The sequence below is a fragment of the Talpa occidentalis genome, unplaced genomic scaffold (genome assembly GCF_014898055.3).
Source record: "Talpa occidentalis isolate TD23 unplaced genomic scaffold, MPIMG_talOcc4v2.1 talOcc4.3, whole genome shotgun sequence".
NCBI lineage: Eukaryota > Metazoa > Chordata > Mammalia > Eulipotyphla > Talpidae > Talpa > Talpa occidentalis.
This window is the reverse complement of record NW_023603184.1, coordinates 102,136,534-102,143,266: the sequence shown is the minus strand read 5'-3', so window position 1 is coordinate 102,143,266 and position 6,733 is coordinate 102,136,534. Positions and strand designations below refer to the sequence as shown.

Genomic DNA, 6,733 nt, shown 5'->3' with positions numbered 1-6,733 from the left:
TTAAACTGCATTATGTATGTTTTATTTACAAAGATAGTATAATATTTTTTCCATTTTTAAAAGACAAGTGCCAGTCATTTATTTTTCTTTCTGTAAGAGATCAAATTACCTGGCTGTTATTTCACTTTTGCTACCATTTCAAATATTTAAATAGCAAGCAATATTTAAAATGAAGCAAGTATTAAAATGATGATCTTAAACTAAAAAGTGGTAAGTTCTTTAATCTGTCTGCGCTATTTAAAGTGTTGTGCTAACAAGCACAGGGCTGGATCTTTACCAATTCGAGCAGATGGAACTGTCCTGGAACTGTCAGTGGATTTTTCAGCCTTTAATGCTCTTTCTATGCTGATTGTTGTGGGGCAAGCCCACAGGCTGGCAAGGCAGGGAGGCTGGGGGTCCAGGAGGCTGGTAGGCTTCTGTAGTGGCAGAATGGCACGGGGCAGGATCTCTATGATTTGAGCAGATGGGGTAAAGGAGGAGTCCTGGAGCCCTCGATGGCTTTTTTCAGGGTTTTATTGGATTTACCAGGTACATGGCAGGAAGGGGTGCCGGGGAGCCAAGAGGCTGGGAGGCTTCCCAGCCCCCGGCGAGTCCTTGCTCTTTCTGGGCTCTCTGGCATTCTCTCGTGGCCTCTGCTTTGCTGCTGATTCTTTCGCTCTCCTGCTCCCATTCTTCTTTTGTGCTTCCTGTCCCACTGGCGTCCCCATGATGCTGCCCTTATAGGCCCAGTCTCTCAGCCCAGGTGTACCCACTACGCATGCCCACACCCCATTCCAGGTGCTCGCTATCAGGCATGCCTTCAGGACTGCAGGGATCCATCATCAATCCTAATGGAGTTAGGGCAGAAAAGCCTGACAATTATTTCAATCATTTACCCTACAGCCTCCCAAGCCTCTGTGAATCTTTACTCTTTCTCTTTGGGCTCTCTCTTGAGTTGTCTCATGGTCCTGCCTCTCTGTAGTCACTCGCAGCCCTTCTGCCGCCACCCACACAGCCTCAGCCTCCAGGTGGCCCCACTTATGCAGGCCCACAGCGTGCCTACCAGGTGCCTACCATCAGGCATGCATTCCCCGAGCCCACGCTCCCAAGTGCTTCTTGCATCAAGGCCACAGTTGATAGCTAGCAGCGTAAAAGACTGAGTATCTTCATTTACCCTACAATACACCCTACAGTTTCCCTTGGAGAATGTGCGACTCTGCAGCCATGACCCACAAAAGTAAACAGAATGCAACTAAATACACCAAAACAACAGAATACAACTAAGCCCAGGCACTAAGGTGTTAGGGCACCAATGTAGGGGCAAAAAGACAAGATTATCAGCACCAGCAGACGATCTGTTGAGTCAGCTGGTGAAGGCATGCTTGTGAGAGGGGAACCACTCTTGACAGTGTCCACTGTAACATGCCAGGAGCCATCAAGTTTCCTGGCCTTTTCCGCTGTGGTCTCAGCCACAAGCCACACACTGCATCCACCCCTAGAATGCTCTCACTCAGAGACTGGCAACATACTCCATACTCTTTTGGGGGTGATCACACAATCCCAAGGGGTACCCACTGCTGTCACTCCAACATTTGGCCTTCACGGCCACCAATATGATAAGCAGACCCCTGAACTAAGGCCAACTCTTTGCCCATACACATGGATTAGGACCTGTGCACAGCAAGCTCCTCACGTGGCTTCCCTCTAGCCCCAACTCCAGCTGTGGTCTCCACCACAAGCCATGTTCCCCGCCATCCCCAGAGGACAGCACCTCACCTTTATTCAAAAGTGAATCATCCACAGGTGATTTTAAGAGGCTCACCTGCCTTCTTTAACATCTGTTTGCTGCTTAACAACCACTCAAACCTTCCTGACCTTGATACCAGTTTTTGCCTTATCTGAGTTGGTTTTTTGATACATCTGCATGGCTGCAAAGTACCTGGCGAGGGCTTTCTCCCTCAGCTGACCTTGGGCTGCTCTCACTCCTGCTCCTTCCTCTATGCTGATTTCTATTTTGGCCATTGCCTCTCTGGCCTATGGCACTGGGAGTGCTGGGCAGTGCACAAGTTTGCTTTAGGCCACCCCTTGGTTTTCATCTCCTGGGGTGTACAAATGATCCCATCCACTCCCACCAACATCTACATCAGGCCACTTGGGGAAGGCGCCCACAGAAAGAGGCCGGCCACCAAGCACAACGTGCTTGCGGGCTTCAGTCTCTCCTGATGTCCTCAGGGGGCTTGATACCCATCTGAGTCAAATCATCCTGTCGATCTATGCCAGTGTGGTGCCAACAAGCACAGGGCTGGTTCTCTATCAATTTGGACAGGTAAAGGAGAGTCCTGGAGCCCTCATTGGATTCTTCAGGATTTAATGCTCTTTCTACGCCACTTGTATGACAAGTCTGTGGGCTGGCAAAGTAGGGAGGCTGGGGAGCCAGGAGGCTGGTAGGCCTCTCCGGCCCCAGCGACTCTTTACTCTTTCTCTTTGAGCTCTCTCTCTCATCAGTCTCATGTTCCTGCCTCTGCAGTCACTCATCCTCTCATAGTTGTTCTCAGCTGATATCGTCCTCTGAATAATGCCACCCTTATAGCCTCAGCCTCCAGGCTTAGGCATGCCTAATTTCGCATGCCCACACCATTCTCCAGGTGTCCACTACCAGGCATGTGTGCCCTGAGCCCATGTTCTCCAGTGCCTCCTGCATTCAAGGCTGCAGGTGATAGCCACAGAGGCCGGTGGTGTAAAAGCCTGAGCATCTTCATTTACCTACATAAAGATCGTGCATTTTATCTCTCCAACAAACACTATAGAAGAAGAAGACACAGTAATAGAGATTTGCCAGAAGGGCTATGGTCTTTGTACTGCCAGGAACTTGGGTGCCACCAACAAGATCAGAAGTGGCATGATAAACAGTATAAGAAAGCCCTTAAGGCACTGCCCTCAAAGCCAGCCCTTTTGGAGATGCTTCCCATGCAAAAGGAATTATCCTGGAAAAAGTTGCATTGAAGCCAAACAGCCATTCTGCTATCCCAAAGTGTGTCAGAGTTCAGCTGATCAAAAACATTACAGCCTTTGTACCTAATGATGGTCATTTGAATTTTATTGAGGAAAATGATGAAATTCTGGTTGCTGGGTTTGGCTGCAAAGGTCATGCTGTTGGTGATAATCCTGAAGTCTGATTTAAGCTTGTCAAGGTAGCCAATGTTTCTCTTTTGGCCCTCTACAAAGGCAAGAAGGAAAGACCAAAATCATAAATTTAGATGGTGAAAACACAGTAACATAAATTTTCACATGCCAGAAAAAAATTCTTTAGCATTTCTCTCTTAATTTGTCTTTTTCCTCTTGCAAGTTACTATAGTCAGTGAGAAAAACCATGCAGCACCTTCAACCTTCCTAAAAATCTCTTTAGATGGGGGATTCAGTGAAGTGGGTATATTTTCTATCTTCCATGTTACCACAGGAGACAGCACAGCTAAACTTTCTGTGGCTGTCACATGACAGCTTCTGCTAACACTTTCCTCACTTCTGTTAGCCCTAACCAATGGCTTCTTAAAAAACTGTTTACCTCAAGTGAAAGCAATCAGTTATTCGAGAACAAGCAGGAAGAGAAACAAACAAACAGAAGAGAGGGCAGATTGGAAAGTGTGTTCATAGTAAGACCCACAAGCACGTCCTGGATCCAAAGCTAAGAACCTCCCTTGTGACCTCTGAAGAGCCCCTCCCTTGGTCCTGTGGCAGGAAAGACAGCATATGGGGACAGGCATATGGGGTGCTGGGGTTCGTTGATTTGCACATGTGGGGACACTCTTTCCAGCCTCCTGGCCTCATTTAAATAGGGCTCTAGATATTACTGTTCACAGAACACTGAGGCTTCCACTAACAGTCTCTTCAAGACCCTCCCAAATTCTGCCTGCAGCCCAGTCCTGAAGTCATTGCCACATGTTTTCATTTTTCTTTTTATGATATCAAAATTTGTTCCGGTTATCTGTTACTCCTTTAAAAAAAAAAAACAAAAAACACCCAAAGGGCCTCCCCTGGCAGCGCAGGCAGTTGAGTGCCGCACTGTGAAGCTGTCCATAGCCTCTGCAGCGCCGGTTCGATCCTGGCTAGCCGGGCAGGGTCCCACATGGCACAGCAGACCTCTCCTGTCTCGCTCGCTGCTCCCCTATCAGCAGTGTATTTTGTCAGTCTGCCTGTTCTGGTCACCACTCTGTCTCTGGTGAATCCTCTCACCCTCCCGCACATCTGAACTGTACCCCAGTTCTTGTATAAATAAATAAATAAATCTTTAAAAAATAACCACCCAAAGCCTTAATGGCTTAAAACAATAATATTATAATATTTATTTGCTCATTAATCTACAATTTTGGAACAACTTGAAGGAGACAGTTTCTCTCTGCTTGGCAGTATTGGCTGGGGTGGTTTAAAAATTGGTGATTAGAATAACTTGAAAACACTCCAGCAGGACCAGCACTCAGCTAGAGCTTGCCTAGAACTATGGTCAGAATAACTAGATGTCACCTTCCCGTGTGGCCACTTGACTTTTTCACCAAATGGTTCAATGACTGGTTTCCAAGAACAAGTATTCCAAGAGAAATCCGGGGTACCTAGTCTCAGAAGTCATAGGGTTATTTCTGCCACATTCCTTACATTGTAAGTGACTCTCTAAATCTGGCCTGTATTTAAGGGAAGAAGAATATTACTCCATGTTTTGATGGGAGGAGTGTTCAAAGGATTTGAGGACTTGTTTTCAAACAAGCAATGAAAAGGTATTCTTAGCTCTGTTTTACAGATGTAGAGCCTGTGATTTCAGAGAGACTGACTCGAGGAAGGTCTTACAATTAGCAAATGATAAGGTTTGGGACCTTAAAGTAATTGTATTTTACATATTTAATTACTCAGTATGTAATGTACAATCTGTAAAGCATTGTGACACTACACCATTTTACTTAGGAGAGCAGACATGTAGGTATGGGAAGGAGAATGAAGGCAGAAGTTTTGTAGTATGCCTTTACACACAAAGTACTCCAATAATGGTAGGCTAGATACTGAGCACTTGTCCATTCAAATATAAAGTCTGCAAAAATTCTCACTTGACATATTTCTGGATCCCAAAGAGTATACATCAATATGATCTCAATTGAGTGTTTCCAACTTCCTAGCACAAGGGAGAGAACTCATCAGGCATATGGATTATGAATCAAGAAACTTGTTTGTTGGCATAATGAAACATGAATTTATTTTGCTGTTAGTCTTTGTTTAATGACTGAAACTTAATGGCCAGAAAACATCTTTAGTTCTGACTTCAGAACAGCTAAGTGCCTATAGTTCCCTCAACCATTCTTTAGTTTGACATGAATGAGCTTTTACTTTTCTGCTCTTTATTTGGCTAAGGTAACAGGGATACCCTTTCAACTAGTGTGACATTGGGCTCTTTGGAGTCTCACAAAGGATTGTGCTCACTAACTTTTATTTGTCTCATAGTTATAGTTCTGATTAGTGGGCAGCTTTCCTTATTGAATATTTCGTATTTATTTTCTTAGATGGCATTTATCATGGTATGTGCATTTGAATGAGTGCACGTCCTTAGATGGTCTTGCCCCAGCTAGTCTGCTTTCCAGTTGTTTATTAAGGCTAGTCATTTGAATTTTCTTGGTAAGCATTTTTGTACAATGAGAAAAAATAATTAAATGTAAAAAAAAAAAAAGGTTGTGAGCAAGGGAAAACAATCAAGTTATGAAACACCAAAATCAAAATAAAATACTGTGCCTTGCACTGCATCTAACTTTCTTCTGAGAAGTATAAAAATAAGTTTTCCTGACATGATTGTGTCTTTATGGTCATTTTCAATCTGTGCATATTTTCTGGGACGAAGCACCATTCTGTATTGATTTTGGCTCATGTTCCTCATATTTGTCAAAGCCTATGACCTCAACCATTGTTTGCAGTGTTATATCTTGGCGTGCAAAGATATTCGTTTATCTCTCCCTCTCTTGCAGTAATAGCAAACACAAACATTGCTCAGTTCAGATTGTGGTTGCTTGAAAAGAAATATTGAATTGTACGTTGAGGAAAATAAGGTGTTTAGACTATCTACTTGGAAATTTACCCCTCTGATCTGTAATTTTCCCCACTGCTTATTGGTCACCATTTCTCCCTTGCCTCCTTCTTCAGCTGTTCTCAATCAAGTAGATTCCATTCTGGTCCATTTCTAACTCTTGGCTCAGTTTATGCTTTATCCTAAAATTGTCTCTATTTCACCCTTACAAAGATCACTAGCCTTCCCTTAATGCTGAAGCCCTCAATACCTAGAATACAAAAAGGTCTTCTCCACTCTTAAGACTTGAGAATTCTGTTAATTCTGTGCTGAAGTATGGGAATGGTGGTATAAATTAAATCAGGTGCAAACCTCTAAAATGACATGGACAGCTTATCAGTTTAGGTTAGCATGAACCCAGGACAGTGCCTATGAATAGTGCCGATGCACTGAAAGCCTCAGTAAATCATCGGTGAGTGAATAAGAAAAGGTCTGTTTTGGTTGAGAATGGAGAGATCAAATCACTTGTCCAAGGTTACACTTCAGGACTTTGATGGAGTCTTACAAGAATCCAGATCTTCCTGTTTCATCCAGTTCACAAGCTTCTACACTTCTCAGCTTCCAGTAATTTGCATACCTTTGGATAACTTGTGGCAGTTCTTGCCTCTGGGGAGCTGGGGATCAACAGTGCCACAAAGCAAGTGGTTCCCCAGGCTGACT

General features: G+C 44.1%; 1 protein-coding gene across 4 annotated transcripts in view; it reads left to right on the top strand.

Moving 5' to 3' along the window:
• The window catches only part of METTL8 (methyltransferase 8, methylcytidine), a 213,352-nt gene that overhangs the window by 61,880 nt on the left and 144,739 nt on the right, over positions 1 to 6,733 (top strand). The window lies entirely within an intron of this gene.